Source organism: Pseudophryne corroboree, chromosome 4 (genome assembly GCF_028390025.1).
Source record: "Pseudophryne corroboree isolate aPseCor3 chromosome 4, aPseCor3.hap2, whole genome shotgun sequence".
Taxonomy (NCBI): domain Eukaryota; kingdom Metazoa; phylum Chordata; class Amphibia; order Anura; family Myobatrachidae; genus Pseudophryne; species Pseudophryne corroboree.
In genome coordinates, this window is record NC_086447.1 from 691,840,124 (window position 1) to 691,858,642 (window position 18,519).

Here is an 18,519-nt window from a genome sequence, read left to right on the forward strand (position 1 = left end):
ATATTATTCTGCCTTCCACGGTTGTCTATATCTTCGACACGGGATTTAAGAAAGGCAATATCACTCCGCTGATGAGAAATCACCTCTTGAAAATTAGTGAGAGTAGCGAAGCTAGATGTCTCATGTCGTTCCAGGATGTCGACGCGGGTCGCGATTTGAGACATGTCTTGTTGCAGCGCAGTCACCTCTCGTTTGATGGTAGACAGTAAGCGAGTCTCTAACGCCAAGAAATCTTGCTTCATGGGAAGTGACTTGACATGGGAGAGAATCTCGCTAATCTCTGCTGTCAAAGAGGCGGACAATGGAGGTTGCGGAGTCTGAGGAGCCGACATGTCTTCCACCGAAGTACGTAGAATCAGGGAGTCAGGGACAGCTAGAGTAGTGGCCGGACCGGTTATAGGTGTAGTTAAGAACTGACATAGATCCGACGAATGACGGGCCGCAGATTTTGGAGTCTCGTCCGGCTTGGTCTTGGCCTTATTTTTTTTCGTGCCTCTCACCATGAGATCGGTTTATAAAGAAAGATGATATAGCATGACACTCTCACATATCCCAGGTAGCATAAACAAACAGGGATCGTCGCCGTGCAGTAGCCCCCCACGTGGCTTTAAGGTAACATCAGGCCAGCAGTGACATTAGGCGACAACCGGAGTTTTTCACATAATTATATGCGGAGCCGCGGCCCGCGCCTACAGCAAACTTCAGAAAAAAGGTGCAGTATGTATCCACAAGATGGTCGACTCCAGCCGGAGGTAGATGTGGACACGTTGAGGCAAGGGGGATAATTATAGCAGAGGCTAGTCAGAGGCCGATTCCCGCTCCGAGTCGGCCAAATCACAGCTTTTCAGGTCTTCAGGACACCGTTAAGTAGCCCCGGAGGCAGGGAGGTAACTAATGGCAACAGAGGCCGGCATGCGTACTATAGCCCTGCTAATGCATTCTGCACAAGGGTGCCCGTAAATCATGCGGTGCTGCAGAGGTTGGTGGCCGTGTAGGGGCTCCAGGGCGTGTAGGGGATAAGGAAGAGGCACTTATCCGGGGGTGAGCACTTTAAAAGCGTGATGCTGACTTACGATTTTGGTCTGGGAGAGCAGCTCCGTGATGGTCTCTGCGCTGTCACTGGAGACCCGGAGGCAGCGTGTCTTGAGGCACCGTGTGCAGGCAGAAGCTCCGAGCTCGAAGCAGGGCCTCCCTCCAGAACGGCCGCCGGGCACCGCTCAGCTCCGTCTCTGACGGCTCCGGCTAGCCAGGGCGCAGAGTGCGGCCGCGGGTCACAAGTCACAAGGGGCCGCCTCTCGTAGCGTCTAGCAGTCGCTCCTTTACTGGGTGGCAGGGGAGGATTCCGCGGCTCGGCTCCGACTGTCCCGGAAGGCCCTCCGGTCCGGGAGGTAAATTGAGGTCCCGGTCTGGGGAGTACCCGCAGGCCGCAATCCGCAGGAGCTCCAAAAGGTGATCCCTGATTCCGCGGCACTTGCAGGGGCACACTAGGGGAATCAAGGGGGACCTGGGATCCACACCACAGGAAGCAGAGGCAGAAAGAGGCTATAAAACTGAGTTTTAAGGCTGCCAGTGGTGGGAGCATATGCAATGCGTGTCTGCTGTCTTCAGTAGCCAGGCCACGCCCCCCTGATCAGCTTTTTACATGTATGTTGTAGCATTTGGTCAGTACTGTATGTATTGATACTGCAAAAACTCTAATTCTGGCTGTATATTAGTACAACTCGCTTTAGATGCGAGTTGTACTAATTATCTCTCCCCCCAGCTTTTGCACTGTACAATCTATCGTACCAACGCAATTGCCAGGGATCAGCTGATGCGACGTATGACCCGCGATGTACATGCAATGGGTCGAATGATAGGTCGATATTGTGTATTTGTACACGATATCGTGTATTCGAACACGATATCGACCTAGTGTATGGCCAGCATAAGAATTGCAATGCAGGTACGACTAATGGACTGTATGCACATCTGCCTTGGCTACACTGCTGTCCAAAATTTCTGCTCCATGGATTCTGAGGATAAATAGATGGCTGGCATAGACAAATATATACCTTGTGTATCACTGCCTATTTTCCTATGGACATTATGCAATAGATAAAGCCTATCCTTGTGTATCAATGCCTATTTCCCTATAGATTGTAAGCTGGCAAGCAGGGCCTTCCTACCTCTATGACTATTTGGTATTACCCAGTTTTGTTTTATCACTGTTATGTCCAATTGTAAAGCGCAACAGAATATATACATCTATTTTTCTGCTGCCACACGAGCAGTAGCGGATCTTGCCACGGGCAAGCAGGACTTTTGCCCGGGGCGCCGCCTTCCCGGAGGGCGCCGCACCATGGCAAGATCCGCTACTGTGCCCCCTGCCGCTGTACCCCCCGCTGGTCCCCCGCTGTGAAGGGAACCAGACGCTATGCGTCTAGTTTCCCTTCGTGGAGGGGACCTTTGCTGTGCGGTGCGCGATGACATCATCGCGCACCGCACAGCATTGTGGCACTGACGCTAGGGGACATAATTGACCTCTAGTGTCTATGCTGATCCAAGGAGAGGAGCGGCACCGGCGGAGGTCTGCAGTGGTATGGAATCAGGAGCGGGGATAGTAAATATACTTTTTTTTTCCCTTTCAGCGGCGCTACAGGGGCCCAAATAGGGGCATAACTGACCACGACCCCGTATGAAGCCACGCCCCTATCACTTTGCCCGGGGCGCCACAAGGGCAAGAACCGGCCCTGCACACGAGCAGATGTCGCCCATGCCCAGGTTTGCGTCCCCAGTTTTGATAGAACTACAAGTCCCAGGCCAGTGCTGCTGATTGAAATGTTTTAAACAAGGCAACAACTTTTCAGCACACCATATGGGACATCCTGGATAAATTTACTGGGACTTGTAGTTCTATCACAGCTGTAGGTTTCCAATTTCTGCCTGACCCAAGTCTCCCTACAGCTCTGATTGATGATCAGACATGTGCGTATCTGCTCATAGTCACACAGGAGTTCCTAAAATATTTTAAGATGGTCAACATGAGCGTGCATGTATAGAAATTACAACACACTGACAGCTCAATTTACAACTGCTGTTAATTTAATGATCTGTTATATTGTTTCTATATAAGTCATGGCAACTGACAAATACAGAAGTTTGACTGGGTAAGAAGAATGTGCTAGGTACAGGCAAAGGAAAGGATAAAGAGAACTCATCTTTGCTGTATAATATATATATATATATATATATATCTTTAACATCTTTACAAGGTTATTGGTATCATTGTAGACCACCCAAGAAATGTAGAAAAATATTTGATTATGAGCCTATACAAAGGCACATTGTACCAAATAGCATATTAGATTATGTGGGAAATGCGTATGGCAACATACAGCTTCTTGATTCATATATCAGATACTGTAAGTGTACAATTAGATATTGCCGAGACGAGTTTTACACCAGAAAGTGCACTTTATGTTATAGAAGTTGAAGCAGTGCACTGTGCAATCAAGGCCGTATTGTCTGTTAGGCTGTGTCGGTGCTGTGCACAATGGAGTGATGTGCCGCAGTTATGTGCCGCTATGGACTTTTGATGGCAGTCACAGTGAGGATTTATTTGCAAAGTGAGTGACAGGCAGGGAGTGCTTGTGGGAGGTAACGGGTAGTGACTACCCAAACGCAGGTGTGTCGTGACCATGTCAGGGGAGTGTCACAGTTTGGGACTGCGCTCCAGCATCTTACTTCCAACTGCTTACTGTGCGTCCATAGGGTGACTCAGAAGCTCCACGTGCATCCGATATCTGCGTTTTCACACACAAACATAGGATCTCAGGTGTCCCCAGTAGGCAGAGCCGGCCCTAACCAATATGATGCCCTAGGCAAGATTTTGGCTGGTGCCCCCAGCACCACCGCTGGTTCCGCCTCTGACCCTGCACCCCTTTCCCAGCACCATCACCCCCCACCTATAGCTGTCCTTTTTTATGTTTATGTTTTCCTACCCCCTGTAATTTAAATAAGAACAGTGTGCACATTCGGCGCAGAACCCAAAAAGGTATGTGTTTTTGCTGGGAAGGAGCATGGCCACACAATAGTACCCCCAATTCAAATTATGCCTCACAGTACTGCAACTTTATTCACAATTTATCATGCGATAGTGTCCCTTATTCACGTTACATCACACAGTAGTACCACTTTACCTTATATACGTTACTCCTCACAGTAGTGCCCCTCATTCACAAAACATCATACTGAACTGCTCCTTATTCACATTATACCACACCATATTGCTCTTTATTCTCATTACCCCACACCATATTGCTGCTTATTCACATTACACCACACCATATTGCTCTTTATTCTCATTACACCACCCCATATTGCTCTTTATTCTCATTACACCACACCATATTGCTGCTTATTCACATTACACCACACCATATTGCTCTTTATTCACATTAGACCACACAGTAGTGCCCTTTCTATACGTTACGCCACACAGTAGAGCACCTTATACACATAATGCCACACATTAGTAATGCATTTATAGACATAATACCACACAGTAATGCTCCTTACACATATGACACACATTATTAATGTAATTATAAACATAATGCGCCTTACACATTATGCCAACCCTTATTAATGCCCTTATGCACATAATTTCCCTTACACATATGCCGCACATTGTTAATGCCCATAATGACATACATAATGTCCCTTACACATATGCCGCACATTATTAGTGCCCTTATACACTTAATGACACACATAGTGCCCCTTACACGTTACACATTATTAATGCCCTTATACACATAATGACGCATATAGTTCCTGGCGTGAATCAACTGGCAGCTCTGCTAACGTCGGGTGCCTATTTTTTTATGAAAATGCATCTTATTTGCATTGCTATGTGGATAGAATGCACAAGCAGCTTCTGCTGATTAAAATGATATGCAGCATGCCAATATACTGTGTGAGACTGTGGCTGTATGTGCATACGAAATGCTACACACAGAATATTGGCATGCCACATATCATTTTAATCAGCAGAATCTGCTTGTGCCCCTAGGCATACCTATGCCTAAGGCCGGCTCTGCCAGTGGGTGTCTCAGTGCAAATCCCAGATGTTGCAACATTTGCATGTTTTTGCACAGCCGATGCTGTACTGAATCGCAGCTACCAAGGCATTTGTGTACATGTATGAATCAGGCCCGGCATTAGATCAGTATGAATGGTGTAATGGTTAGCATTACAGCTTCACAGCACTGAGGTTGTGGGTTCGATTACCACAATGGCCCCAACGGTGTGGAGTTTGTATATTATCCCTGTGCTTGTGTGGGTTCCTCCAGGTGTCCTGGTTTCTTCCCACAATCATAAAAATATACTGGTAGGTCAATTGGCTCCCAGCAAATACTATGTGAATGTGTGTGCGTGTACATGTGGTAGGGAAGTAAGGAACATAGGGGGTGATTCAGATCTGATCGCTGGTCAGCGAGAGGCTGGTGTGAAAATTTAATTTGCACAACCATTCGCATGCTGATTGAGAGGAAGAGGCCGTTTGTGGGTGGTAACTGACCGTTTTCTGGGAGTGTCAGTGAAAATGGAGGCGTTCCAAAGCGTTTTTAGGCAGGGAGTGTGACGTCAGTCTGTTCTCAGTAGGAGTAAATCCCGGGCTGCGCACAGTCTGCACACAGTGGAAAACATAATTTAGTGGTGAGTGAGTACACATGCGATCGCACACATGCACAGTGAATATACACTCCCCTTGGGCGGCGACTATCTGAACACAGCACAATAATTTTAGCAGCCCAGATCTGAATCACCACCCATAGATTGTAAGCTGCACTGGGGCAGGGACTGATGTAAATGGGCAAATATGGCTGCGGAATATGTGTGTGCTATATAACGGAGTGGTAATATACAATAAATATTTGGTACCCTGTCCTACTGTATATGACATCAGTGTTTGCGTGTGCGCTGCAGCAGAACAGCAGCTGACAATACTTTACCGTAATACAAATATACACAAATAATATAATTAGTAGATCCTAACAAATATGTTGCATTACTTTTGCTGTATGTGATTTTTCCCCCCTCTGATAAATAGAATTTCTTTCCCATGGTCACACAGTAGAGGTGATATATTGGAGACTGCAAAGTGTTATTTGTTCTTTTGTAGCGTAGACTTGAAGAGTTTCTCAGTAATATTTTCCCACCCAGCCTGAGTTCCAGCACAATATACATATGTTAAGGTGAGGGTTTAGAAATGGTAAGTAGTTTGACACTTGTAAGAGAGAACAGAAGAAAGGAACAATATACACTTTTTCAGCCCTAGGGGAGGGGGGGGGGTGTTGGGGGCTGGGTGGGGGGGGGGGGGGGGGTGCGGGAATTCCACTTGGAAAAGAACACCACAGTGGGAAATCTTTAAATGGCTAACAGCCTTACTCATTTAGAATCTAGATTGAGCTAGAGGTACATTCATTGATTGTGGGAAAATGCTATTGGTGATAAAGCATTGTGTGTGTTCTCAGTGGTATATGGGGGCTAATTCAGCATGAGATGCTGATCTGCTGAAATCGCTATGGAGCGATTTCAGGACATTAGCGCATGCGCACATTCACCTACATGCATGCATGAGTCTTAAGCTGTGTTCTCTTCAGAATGCAGTCTAAGACCTTGAGGGGGTGGTGGGAAGCATCAAAGCATTGACGCCCAAAAAAATGCAGCGTCGAACCTCCGTTTTAGGGCGCGGTCCGGACAATGGAGGCGTGTCCGGACCATTGCTGGGGCGGGTCGCTGCGACTGTGATGCATCACATGCAGCCACAGCAATAAAAAATATGGCGGTTAGCTGTCTGCCTCACGTAGGCTGCGTAGGCAGTGGGCAACCCTAAACATTCGAGAGCATAGCTGTCTTGCGATGCGCTTGCATGTTTGCAGGGGTGCAGGACCTAGCATGCGGGGCGGACTTGGCCTGTGCTGGGCGTCCCCCTACATGTTAGAGTAATGGGTACAATCCATGCTGAATTAGGCCCCTAGTACAGTAATGCTTGTGATAATGCTTTATCGTGATAAATGTACTAAAGCATACAAAAGCTCTGAGTTACTGCAAACAGCTTTATTGTGGAATTAGCATAGTAAAGACATTTATTGATGTAGCTTTTGGTTTATGTGGTGCTTTCGCTGAGGTAGAACCACGTGGTTGGCCCGGGTTGCTGTGGAGATAGGATTTGGTGGTTTGGGGGTAGAGGATGGAGATGCCAGTCCATTTGCTAGGGAGGCCTGCCCCCTCTGCTTTTCTAGGAACTCACTGTTGACGTCATGTGCAGTAAAACTTTGATGGTACTATAGTTCTGTGTGGCGGTGATAGGATTTTCTATTGATGCTTATCACTGTGATAGAAATCTTGTTTAGCTGCATTTTTTTAATAAGAAAACGTCATCAAGGCAGCTGATTGATACTCAACTACCCAGTGATATCGCTTCTAAAGGCCAGTCAGGAAAACCTATGCGCACGTGTAAGCCTGCAATGGCTGTTCACACATGTGCAGTGGACTGGAAGCCCACTCAAACTCACCCATATACAATGGGAATAACTTGCTCCAGTGCCCTCCAAGGTGTGAACCCCAATATACAGTACCACGGCAATATGGTGGCACTCTGAGGCTTTATATATAATATTTTTTATATGATATACGGTATATATTTTTAGAGATATATATTTTATAATATAACGTTGGACCAATAAAAGCATTGCAACCTTTCTAAAGTCTCTGAATGCCACCAAATTGCAGTGAGATATATACACTACCTGGATAGATAGATAGATAGATAGATAGATAGATAGATAGATAGATAGATAGATAGATAGATAGATAGATAGATAGATAGATAGATAAATAGATATAGAGTCAAATTAAGAAAAAATGCTTTATTCAAATAATAAATCATATTTTCCTCTAACAATCCCCTGCTATTGCCATCCTTTGGGTATGCATAAATAACTTTAACTGTTTTGTTGGTGGCTTTTTCTGTATAAAGTTATGGTTTTCTTGATAAGTTAAAAAGCTAGAAACCAGTGTCAAATGGTACAGCCTCTTCTCCAATACCCTTGGTTATTTAAATTGTTTGCCAGAAAGTTTGGTTTTGGAGCAACTCTATCAGATATGAGTTGGAGTACCCGGGGTTCGGTTGCATCTACAAGATCAGGAATATATTTTGTAACACAGTTGGACTTCTGGTTAAATATTTGTAATGTGTTCGTCAGCTGAAACGCTGTGTGGGCTTACATGGGAAGTTTACAAACAAATTTTTCATTGCTTTCAACAAATCCATTTCATGCTGGCACATGCTAGTGAAGAAAGATTATGATACTGATTTTTCATGATCAATTTGTATATGGCAGATAGTGTTTTAAGAATTCCTTTAGAGGAACTAATTTTTTTAAAGGAAGGCTATTCTCTAGCAGGACATTATCTTTGGCTAATTTACTCAGAATGCAGAGTGTTTACCTGAGTGAAAAGCAATAATTCTTTAACAGGTGGACATCCTTAAACCGAAACACACTACCATCATTAATAGTTGGCCAATACAGAGTATACCTGATGTGCTCCATTGTGGGGATGTACAATGGCTGGAGGAACCATTAAAGAAGTGAATAATTAGGTAATGTCCGTCGAAAGCCATATCGATCCTGCATGGCTAGATCAGTCCAGTATGTTATTCAAATGCATCACCAGGCAGTTATTTACATTATTTGGTAATTGGGGATCATCTTAGTGCTTTGGCCTATATAGGGCATCATGTTTGATTCTGGGAGGGAGATGCATCAAACCTTGGATAGAGATAATGTACCAACAATCAGCTTCTAACTGTCAGGTTATAGTTTGTGTTTGTAAAATGACAGCAGTTGATTGGTTGGGACTTTAGGTTCTATGTACTAAGCCTTGGAGAGAGTAAAGAAGACATAGCATGATACTACTCCCCCTGGATCTTTTCTCTACCCATACAAAGTATTGGATGATTTCATGGAGCTCCACAAAAAAATCTAGAAAAGTTATGAAAAGTTAAAAGTAGAAAGTATAACATTTTAGAGAGACTGTTCACATTAAGGGTGGAATTCAATTAAACTTTGTAATTTATCACAGCTAATTGATCCCCCGGGGGCTATACAATTAGCTAAAGGGGGGTACACACGGAGAGATCCGTGTGTAAAATCTAAGCAATCTGACTAGATTGCTTAGATTTTAAGCAGGGATCTGTCATGTGTATGCCCACCAGCGATAGCGATGCGCGGCCCCACAATTCGCTATCGCTGGTGCTAGATTGAGCCTGCATGCAGGCTCAATCTAGTGGGTCGCTCACTTCACCGCTGTATGAAGTGAGCGGCCCCCCGTCCGTCTCCCCCCCTATCCTCACTCAGCACTTCGCGCTGTACTGGGCGGGTGGAGAGATGTGTGCTGAGCGGTCTGTGTTAAGATCGCTCAGCACACATCTCTCCCATCAGTACCCCCCTTAAGACTTATCTGGCATTTTTTTTCGGGACCTTCTGAAGTCTTGAATGTAAATTCCTGATAAGTTCAGTTTTTCACATCCATGATCGCGAAAGCACATAGTTCCGGGAACTTATCCTTTGTGTTTTTTGCCCGGATTTAATTGAATTACCCGAGAAAAAAAAACATAGGGCAAAAAATTGCGGTAAAGCCTGTTTGTTTGTTTTTTCACATGAGACCTTGAGCTTCCTCTATTCCTTTAATTCTAAATTTGTTTTCTTAAGGGCCTTTTATAAAATGTGTTTTAAACAGGTCTTTAATCTTTGGTTATCATGACCCCAAAGTATTTTTTGAGACAGATGTCATATGTTTGGAAACTATACTTTTAGGCCTTCAACCACCTGTTCTAGATTATTAAACTTTAATTAGATAACTGTCCAAATCTTTGTAACTCTACAGAAAAGTAGCCAAGAAAGAATGTTAGATTTGATATTGTGTCTAGGAGAGTATCAACAAATAATGCTAAAAGTTAAGTTTTATTGCTAAATTGCACAAAAACAGAAACAGTAGGAACAAGACAAGATAAAGTGACTTTGAGTACAGAACATTGCAAGACATGAACAAGGTTTCTAAAACATTATCCATATTTCCCAAATATGCGCAGGGCAGCAGAACCCGTGTGATAAGTTCCGCTGTAGGCAATGGGGAGAAGATGAATGTATAAGTGAGGAGGGAAAAGCACATGAGGGACTGACTCATGGGGACTGACTAATATTCCTGAGGCACTGTTGACTGATAGATTGATAAGTTTTGTTCTCAATAATATTGGTTAAACAAAAATGCTGCCTCGATAATATGTAGTTCACTTTATATGTAATTTAGAGGCATAGAATTGATCTTATGTAGTACTGTCCACTGTATAGGGCTAGGTAATTAGCCACTAAAATGTAAATTTATACATGAAAGTAAAACAATTTAATGTTTTGTTTACCATTCCCCTCATAGTCTATATTTTTTGGAAAAGAAAATGTTTATAAAGGAAAATATGTTACAGACAGAAACACATCACTCATCTTTATAACAGTGCTTTAATGGCATGTGATACAGTTTAAAATGATTAGTTTTCAATCAGCTAAGCTGCGGGGACATCACTGCATTCTTCACAGCATTTTAGCACAATGGATCATGACATGGAGCTTGGCCACATCATGGTGGAGGCGTGGCCTTGACACGATGGGGGTGTGTTTACATTTCAGGATCATGTATATCACAAATTGATTGGCTGCCACTTATCCACTTCCCCTCCAAACACCCATATATTTTGGAATGTGAACATGTACACTGCTGCTCTTCTATGCAACAGGAAATGCATTCCAGTTTTCCTACAGTGGAGGGCTCTGTGTCACCCAGTCATGGGTGACACAGAGCCCTCAAATAGGGACTGCCCAATCTTATTTGGGACAGTTTGGGGGCATTTTGTGTTTATATTGACCAATCCACACAGTGCATTTCTGCAGAGCAAGTCTGTAAGCCAGTCAATCACGGCTTGTCAGCTCCGAAAAAGAAGGAGCCGCCCTTTAACATAGCAATTTGTGCAAATTAAAATAAGCAGATGAACAGATTTAATAAACTATAAAATTCCCTCCAACCTTTAACCATGCAGAATTTATACAAAATAAGCCATGTCCATGTTCCACCCAAAAAATATTCAGTTTGGGTCCTCACTCCACCAATGTCAAGGGGCACAATTTAAAAATGATCATCCAAAATCCGGGCAGTTTAGGAAGTCTGCTATTAACAAGGTATTCAATATATTGTTAATCAAAAAGAGTTTCATTTATATTCTTGAAAAATAGCTAATTTACTTGTCCTATTCATTTCAGTGAATTAAGGTTAGTGTAATTATTGCATAGTGCATGCTTCATTTTTTATGTGCAGGTGCAGACTCTACTGCAGCCAAAGTCTGGCTGATAACAAAGAGTTATCTTCCTGGTGAGCTAATATGCTTCACAGAATTCAACAAACAATTCCAAGACAGTCTGACATAATTTGTGCTGCAGGAGACTGTGTAATTTAAAAGTTTTATGACAGGTGGTTGGAAAGATTATTTATGGGTTCTATAGGGCATGTACAGACAATGACAGAAATACATAAAAAAAAATCTACTTTCTGTTTGCAACAGTTCAGCTAAGACATTTTTTCCTTTTTTATATTTTCAGAAGTCATGAAGCTAAATCAACAAGGAAGTTAGTGCAGATTTCTTCTCCTGAGAAATATGCATCAATATTCTGTGTGTACTTTGTTACACATATCTTTTGACACCTTTCGACTTCTTAGATACAAATTGACTGTTGGATTAAATACAGTTTTTGCTGGTTGCCCAATTATTAGAAACCGAAAGGCAGGCACTTTTAGAATAGATCTTACACCTACAGTATGTGGTTGGTCTGTATAGTCAATTTAAACTAAATTAGGAAGTTTAAGAGATGTTCTCTGTATCCCACCATGATATAACTCCTAGAGCAGTGGTTCTCAAAATGTGTGCTGTGGCACCCTGGGGTGCCTTGGGACACTTGCAGGGTTGGTTGGGTTGGATTGGGTTGGTGGTCCAGGACCAATTACAATTATTTTTCTCTAACGTCCTAAGTGGATGCTGGGGACTCCGTCAGGACCATGGGGAATAGTGGCTCCGCAGGAGACAGGGCACAAAAATAAAGCTTTAGGATCAGGTGGTGTGTACTGGCTCCTCCCCCTATGACCCTCCTCCAAGCCTCAGTTAGGTTTTTGTGCCCGTCCGAGCAGGGTGCAATCTAGGTGGCTCTCCTAAAGAGCTGCTTAGAAAAAGTTTTTTAGGTTTTTTATTTTCAGTGAGTCCTGCTGGCAACAGGCTCACTGCATCGAGGGACTTAGGGGAGAGAATTTCAACTCACCTGCGTGCAGGATGGATTGGATTCTTAGGCTACTGGACACCATTAGCTCCAGAGGGAGTCGGAACACAGGTCTCACCCTGGGGTTCGTCCCGGAGCCGCGCCGCCGACCCCCCTTACAGATGCTGAAGATTGAAGGTCCGGAAACAGGCGGCAGAAGGCTCTTCAGTCTTCATGAAGGTAGCGCACAGCACTGCAGCTGTGCGCCATTGTTGTCACACACTTCACACCAGACGGTCACGGAGGGTGCAGGGCGCTGCTGGGGGCGCCCTGGGCAGCAATATATAATACCTTTTATGGCAAAAGAATACATCACATATAGCCATTGAGGCTATATGTATGTATTTAACCCATGCCAAATGTCTAAAACTCCGGGAGAAAAGCCCGCCGGAATAGGGGGCGGGGCTTATTCTCCTCAGCACACAGCGCCATTTTCCTGCTCAGCTCCGCTGTGAGGAAGGCTCCCAGGACTCTCCCCTGCACTGCACTACAGAAACAGGGTAAAACAGAGAGGGGGGGCATATTTTGGCGATATTTTTATATATTTAAGCGGCTATAAGGAACAACACTTATATAGGGTTGTTCCCATATATATTATAGCGCTTGGGTGTGTGCTGGCAAACTCTCCCTCTGTCTCCCCAAAGGGCTAGTGGGGTCCTGTCTTCGATAAGAGCATTCCCTGTGTGTCTGCTGTGTGTCGGTACGTGTGTGTCGACATGTATGAGGACGATGTTGGCGTGGAGGCAGAGCAATTGCCGATAATGGTGATGTCACCCCCCCAGGGAGTCGACACCGGAATGGATGGCTTTGTTTATGGAATTACGTGATAATGTCAGCACATTACAAAAATCAGTTGACGACATGAGACGGCCGGCAAACCAGTTAGTACCTGCCCAGGCGTCTCAGACACCGTCAGGGGCTGTAAAGCGCCCTTTACCTCAGTCGGTCGACACAGACCCAGACACAGACACTGAATCTAGTGTCGACGGTGATGAAAAAAACGTATTTTCAAGTAGGGCCACACGTTATATGATCACGGCAATGAAGGAGGCTTTGCATATCTCTGATACTACAAGTACCACAAAAAGGGGTATTATGTGGGGGGTGAAACAACTACCTGTAGTTTTTCCTGAATCAGAGGAATTAAATGATGTATGTGATGAAGCGTGGGTTAACCCAGATAGAAAAATGCTAATTTCAAAAAAGTTATTAGCATTATACCCTTTCCCGCCAGAGGTTAGGGCGCGCTGGGAAACACCCCCTAGGGTGGATAAGGCGCTCACACGCTTATCAAAACAAGTGGCGTTACCGTCTCCTGATACGGCCGCCCTCAAGGATCCAGCAGATAGGAGGCTGAAAACTACCTTAAAAAGTATATACACACATACTGGTGTTATACTGCGACCAGCCATCGCCTCAGCCTGGATGTGCAGTGCTGGGGTCGTCTGGTTGGATTCCCTGACTGAAAATATTGATACCCTGGATAGGGACAGTATTTTATTGACTATAGAGCAATTAAAGGATGCTTTCATTTATATGCGAGATGCGCAGAGAGATATTTGCACTCTGGCATCGAGAGTAAATGCGATGTCCATATCTGCCAGAAGGAGTTTATGGACGCGACAGTGGTCAGGTGATGCGGATTCCAAACGACATATGGAAGTATTGCCGTATAAAGGGGAGGAATTATCGGATCTGGTGGCTACGGCAACTGCCGGAAAATCCACTTTTTTACCTCAGACCCCCTCCCAACAGAAAAAGACACCGTCTTTTCAGCCGCAGTCCTTTCGTTCCTATAAGAACAAGCGGACAAAAGGACAGTCATATCTGCCTCGGGGCAGAGGAAGGGGTAAGAGAGGGCAGCAAGCAGCCCCTGCCCAGGAACAGAAGCCCTCCCAGGGTTCTGCAAAGCCCTCAGCATGACGCTGGGGCCTTACAAGCGGACTCAGGAACGGTGGGGGGTCGACTCAAGAATTTCAGCGCACAGTGGGCTTGCTCACAGGTGGACCCCTGGATTCTGCAGGTAGTATCTCAGGGTTACAGGTTGGAATTCGAGAAGTCTCCCCCTCGCCGGTTCCTAAAGTCTGCTTTGCCAACGTCTCCCTCAGACAGGGCGACGGTATTGGAAGCCATTCACAAGCTGTTTTCTCAGCAGGTGATAGTCAAGGTACCCCTCCTACAACAGGGAAAGGGGTATTACTCCACGCTATTTGTGGTACCGAAGCCGGACGGCTCGGTAAGACCTATTCTAAATCTAAAATCTTTGAACCTGTACATACAAAAATTCAAGTTCAAGATGGAGTCACTCAGAGCAGTGATAGCGAATCTGGAAGAAGGGGACTTTATAGTGTCCCTGGACATAAAGGACGCTTACCTGCATGTCCCAATTTGCCCTTCACATCAAGGGTACCTCAGGTTCGTGGTGCAAAACTGTCATTATCAGTTTCAGACGCTGCCGTTTGGATTGTCCACGGCACCTCGGGTCTTTACCAAGGTAATGGCCGAAATGATGATCCTTCTACGAAGAAGAGGCGTATTAATTATCCCTTACTTGGACGATCTCCTGATAAGGGCAAGATCCAGAGAACAGCTGGAAGACGGAGTAGCACTAACCCAACTAGTGCTGCAACAACACGGGTGGATTCTGAATTTTCCAAAATCTCAGTTGACCCCGACGACACGTCTGCTATTCCTGGGAATGATTCTGGACACGGTTCAGAAAAAGGTGTTTCTTCCGGAGGAGAAAGCCAGGGAGTTATCCGAACTTGTCAGGAACCTCCTAAAACCAGGGACAGTGTCTGTGCATCAATGCACAAGAGTCCTGGGAAAGATGGTGGCTTCTTACGAAGCGATTCCATTCGGCAGATTCCACGCACGAACTTTTCAGTGGGATCTGCTGGACAAATGGTCCGGATCGCATCTGCAGATGCATCAGCGGATAACCTTATCGCCAAGGACAAGGGTGTCTCTTCTGTGGTGGTTGCAGAGTGCTCATCTGTTAGAGGGCCGCAGATTCGGCTTACAGGACTGGGTCCTGGTGACCACGGATGCCAGTCTGAGAGGCTGGGGAGCGGTCACACAAGGAAGAAACTTCCAGGGAGTATGGTCAAGCCTGGAGATGTCTCTTCACATAAATATACTGGAGCTAAGAGCGATTTACAATGCTCTAAGTCTGGCAAAACCCCTGCTTCAGGGTCAGCCGGTGTTAATCCAGTTGGACAACATCACGGCAGTCGCCCACGTAAACAGACAGGGCGGCACAAGAAGCAGGACAGCAATGGCAGAAGCTGCAAGGATTCTTCGCTGGGCGGAAGATCATGTGATAGCACTGTCAGCAGTATTCATTCCGGGAGTGGACAACTGGGAAGCAGACTTCCTCAGCAGACACGATTTACACCCGGGAGAGTGGGGACTTCATCCAGAAGTCTTCCACATGATTGTGAACCGTTGGGAAAAACCAATGGTGGATATGATGGCGTCCCGCCTCAACAAAAAACTGGACAGGTATTGCGCCAGGTCAAGAGATCCTCAGGCAATAGCTGTGGACGCTCTGGTAACACCGTGGGTGTTCCAGTCAGTGTATGTGTTCCCTCCTCTGCCTCTCATACCAAAAGTACTGAGAATTATACGGCAAAAGGGAGTAAGAACGATACTAGTGGCTCCGGATTGGCCAAGAAGAACTTGGTACCCGGAACTTCAAGAGATGCTCACGGAGGATCCGTGGCCTCTACCTCTAAGACGGGACCTACTTCAGCAGGGACCGTGTCTATTCAAAGACTTACCGCGGCTGCGTTTGAGGGCATGGCGGTTGAACGCCGAATTCTAAAGGAAAAAGGCATTCCGGAAGAGGTCATTCCTACACTGGTAAAGGCCAGGAAGGAGGTGACTGCACAACATTATCACCGCATTTGGAGGAAATATGTTGCGTGGTGTGAGGCCAGGAAGGCCCCCACGGAGGAATTTCAACTGGGTCGATTCCTACATTTCCTGCAAACAGGATTGTCTATGGGCCTCAAATTGGGGTCCATTAAGGTTCAAATTTCGGCCCTGTCGATTTTCTTCCAGAAAGAATTGGCTTCAGTTCCTGAAGTCCAGACTTTTGTAAAAGGAGTACTACATATACAGCCCCCGGTTGTGCCCCCAGTGGCACCGTGGGATCTTAATGTAGTCTTGGATTTTCTCAAATCCCATTGGTTTGAGCCGCTCAAATCGGTGGAGCTGAAGTATCTCACATGGAAAGTAACCATGCTACTGGCCCTGGCTTCAGCCAGGAGAGTATCAGAATTGGCGGCTTTATCATATAAGAGCCCATATCTGATTTTCCATACGGACAGGGCAGAACTGCGGACGCGTCCTCATTTTCTGCCTAAGGTGGTGTCAGCGTTTCACCTGAACCAGCCTATTGTGGTGCCTGCGGCTACTAACGAGTTGGAGGATTCCAAGTTGTTGGACGTGCTCCGGGCATTGAAAATATATATATTTCAAGAACGGCGGGAGTCAGAAAGTCTGACTCACTGCTTATATTGTATGCACCCAACAAGATGGGTGCTCCTGCTCCTAAGCAGACGATTGCTCGTTGGATTTGTAGCACAATTCAACTTGCACATTCTGTGGCAGGCTTGCCACAACCTAAATCTGTCAAGGCCCATTCCACAAGGAAAGTGGGCTCATCCTGGGCGGCTGCCCGGGGAGTCTCGGCATTACAACTCTGCCGAGCTGCTACTTGGTCAGGGACAAATACGTTTGCAAAATTCTACAAATTTGATACCCTGGCTGAGGAGGACCTTGAGTTCTCTCATTCGGTGCTGCAGAGTCATCCGCACTCTCCCGCCCGTTTGGGAGCTTTGGTATAATCCCCATGGTCCTGACGGAGTCCCCAGCATCCACTTAGGACGTTAGAGAAAATAAGAATTTACTTACCGATAATTCTATTTCTCGTAGTCCGTAGTGGATGCTGGGCGCCCATCCCAAGTGCGGATTGTCTGCAATACTTGTACATAGTTATTGTTACAAAAAAATCGGGTTGTTATTTGTTGTGAGCCGTCTGTTCAGAGGCTCCTACGTTTGTCATACTGTTAACTGGGTTCAGATCACAAGTTATACGGTGTGATTGGTGTGGCTGGTATGAGTCTTACCCGGGGTTCAATATCCTTCCTTATTGTGTACGCTCGTCCGGGCACAGTATCCTAACTGAGGCTTGGAGGAGGGTCATAGGGGGAGGAGCCAGTACACACCACCTGATCCTAAAGCTTTATTTTTGTGCCCTGTCTCCTGCGGAGCCGCTATTCCCCATGGTCCTGACGGAGTCCCCAGCATCCACTACGGACTACGAGAAATAGAATTATCGGTAAGTAAATTCTTATTATAGTTAATGCCATAGGCAAAACCTGTGCTGGTGGCATCCAATCATAAAATATGTGAACAAACAGAAGCAAATCTTGTCCCTCACCACATAACTGACCCTAAGGATGGCATAAAAACACAATTTACTTAATTTAATATCTCTTTCTAAATTCCTTAATAAGAAACTTTTGGCCTAGGGGTGCCGTGAAAAAATAAATCTGATTCTCTAGGATGCTGTGATTCAAAAAAGTTTGGAAACTACTGTCCTAGAGCCAACTGAAGCATTTACCTCTGGGCAGGGATGGACTGTGGCTAGTAATCGGCCCTGGCATTCTCTCCATGAGCCTGAGTCTAAGCATTCTAGCCGAGCAGAGTGTTGGGAGGCGAAGCTGTTTAGCCAGGCCTCCAGGCGGCCTGACAGGTCATCAGGTCCTTCTGGCATTTGACAAAAACATACATGGCATTAAATAACCATCAACTTTTAATGCTGATAGGGTCTGTACATAAGGATAGCTGATAACTCCTCTCTGCCCTTCCCAATAGACCTATTACTTCAGTAGCCTTGTTGTAATATACAAAAATATTCTAATTTAAAATGTGAGATTTGGAAACCAATAGGTAACAAAGCCTCTCACACAGCGCCACATGCAGGGGTGACTGACTGTTACTTACCACAATATGGAAGCCTTGTGTGTTTAATACAGTATTTACCATTGCAGAAGGCAGAAGACTTTGCTACCTAACTGTTCAGTGCACTTTTTGAGTAGGACCA

General features: G+C 45.4%; 1 protein-coding gene across 1 annotated transcript in view; it reads left to right on the forward strand.

The window, feature by feature from the left end:
* PLEKHG1 (pleckstrin homology and RhoGEF domain containing G1) overlaps positions 1-18,519 on the forward strand; it is a 473,068-nt gene that overhangs the window by 167,000 nt on the left and 287,549 nt on the right.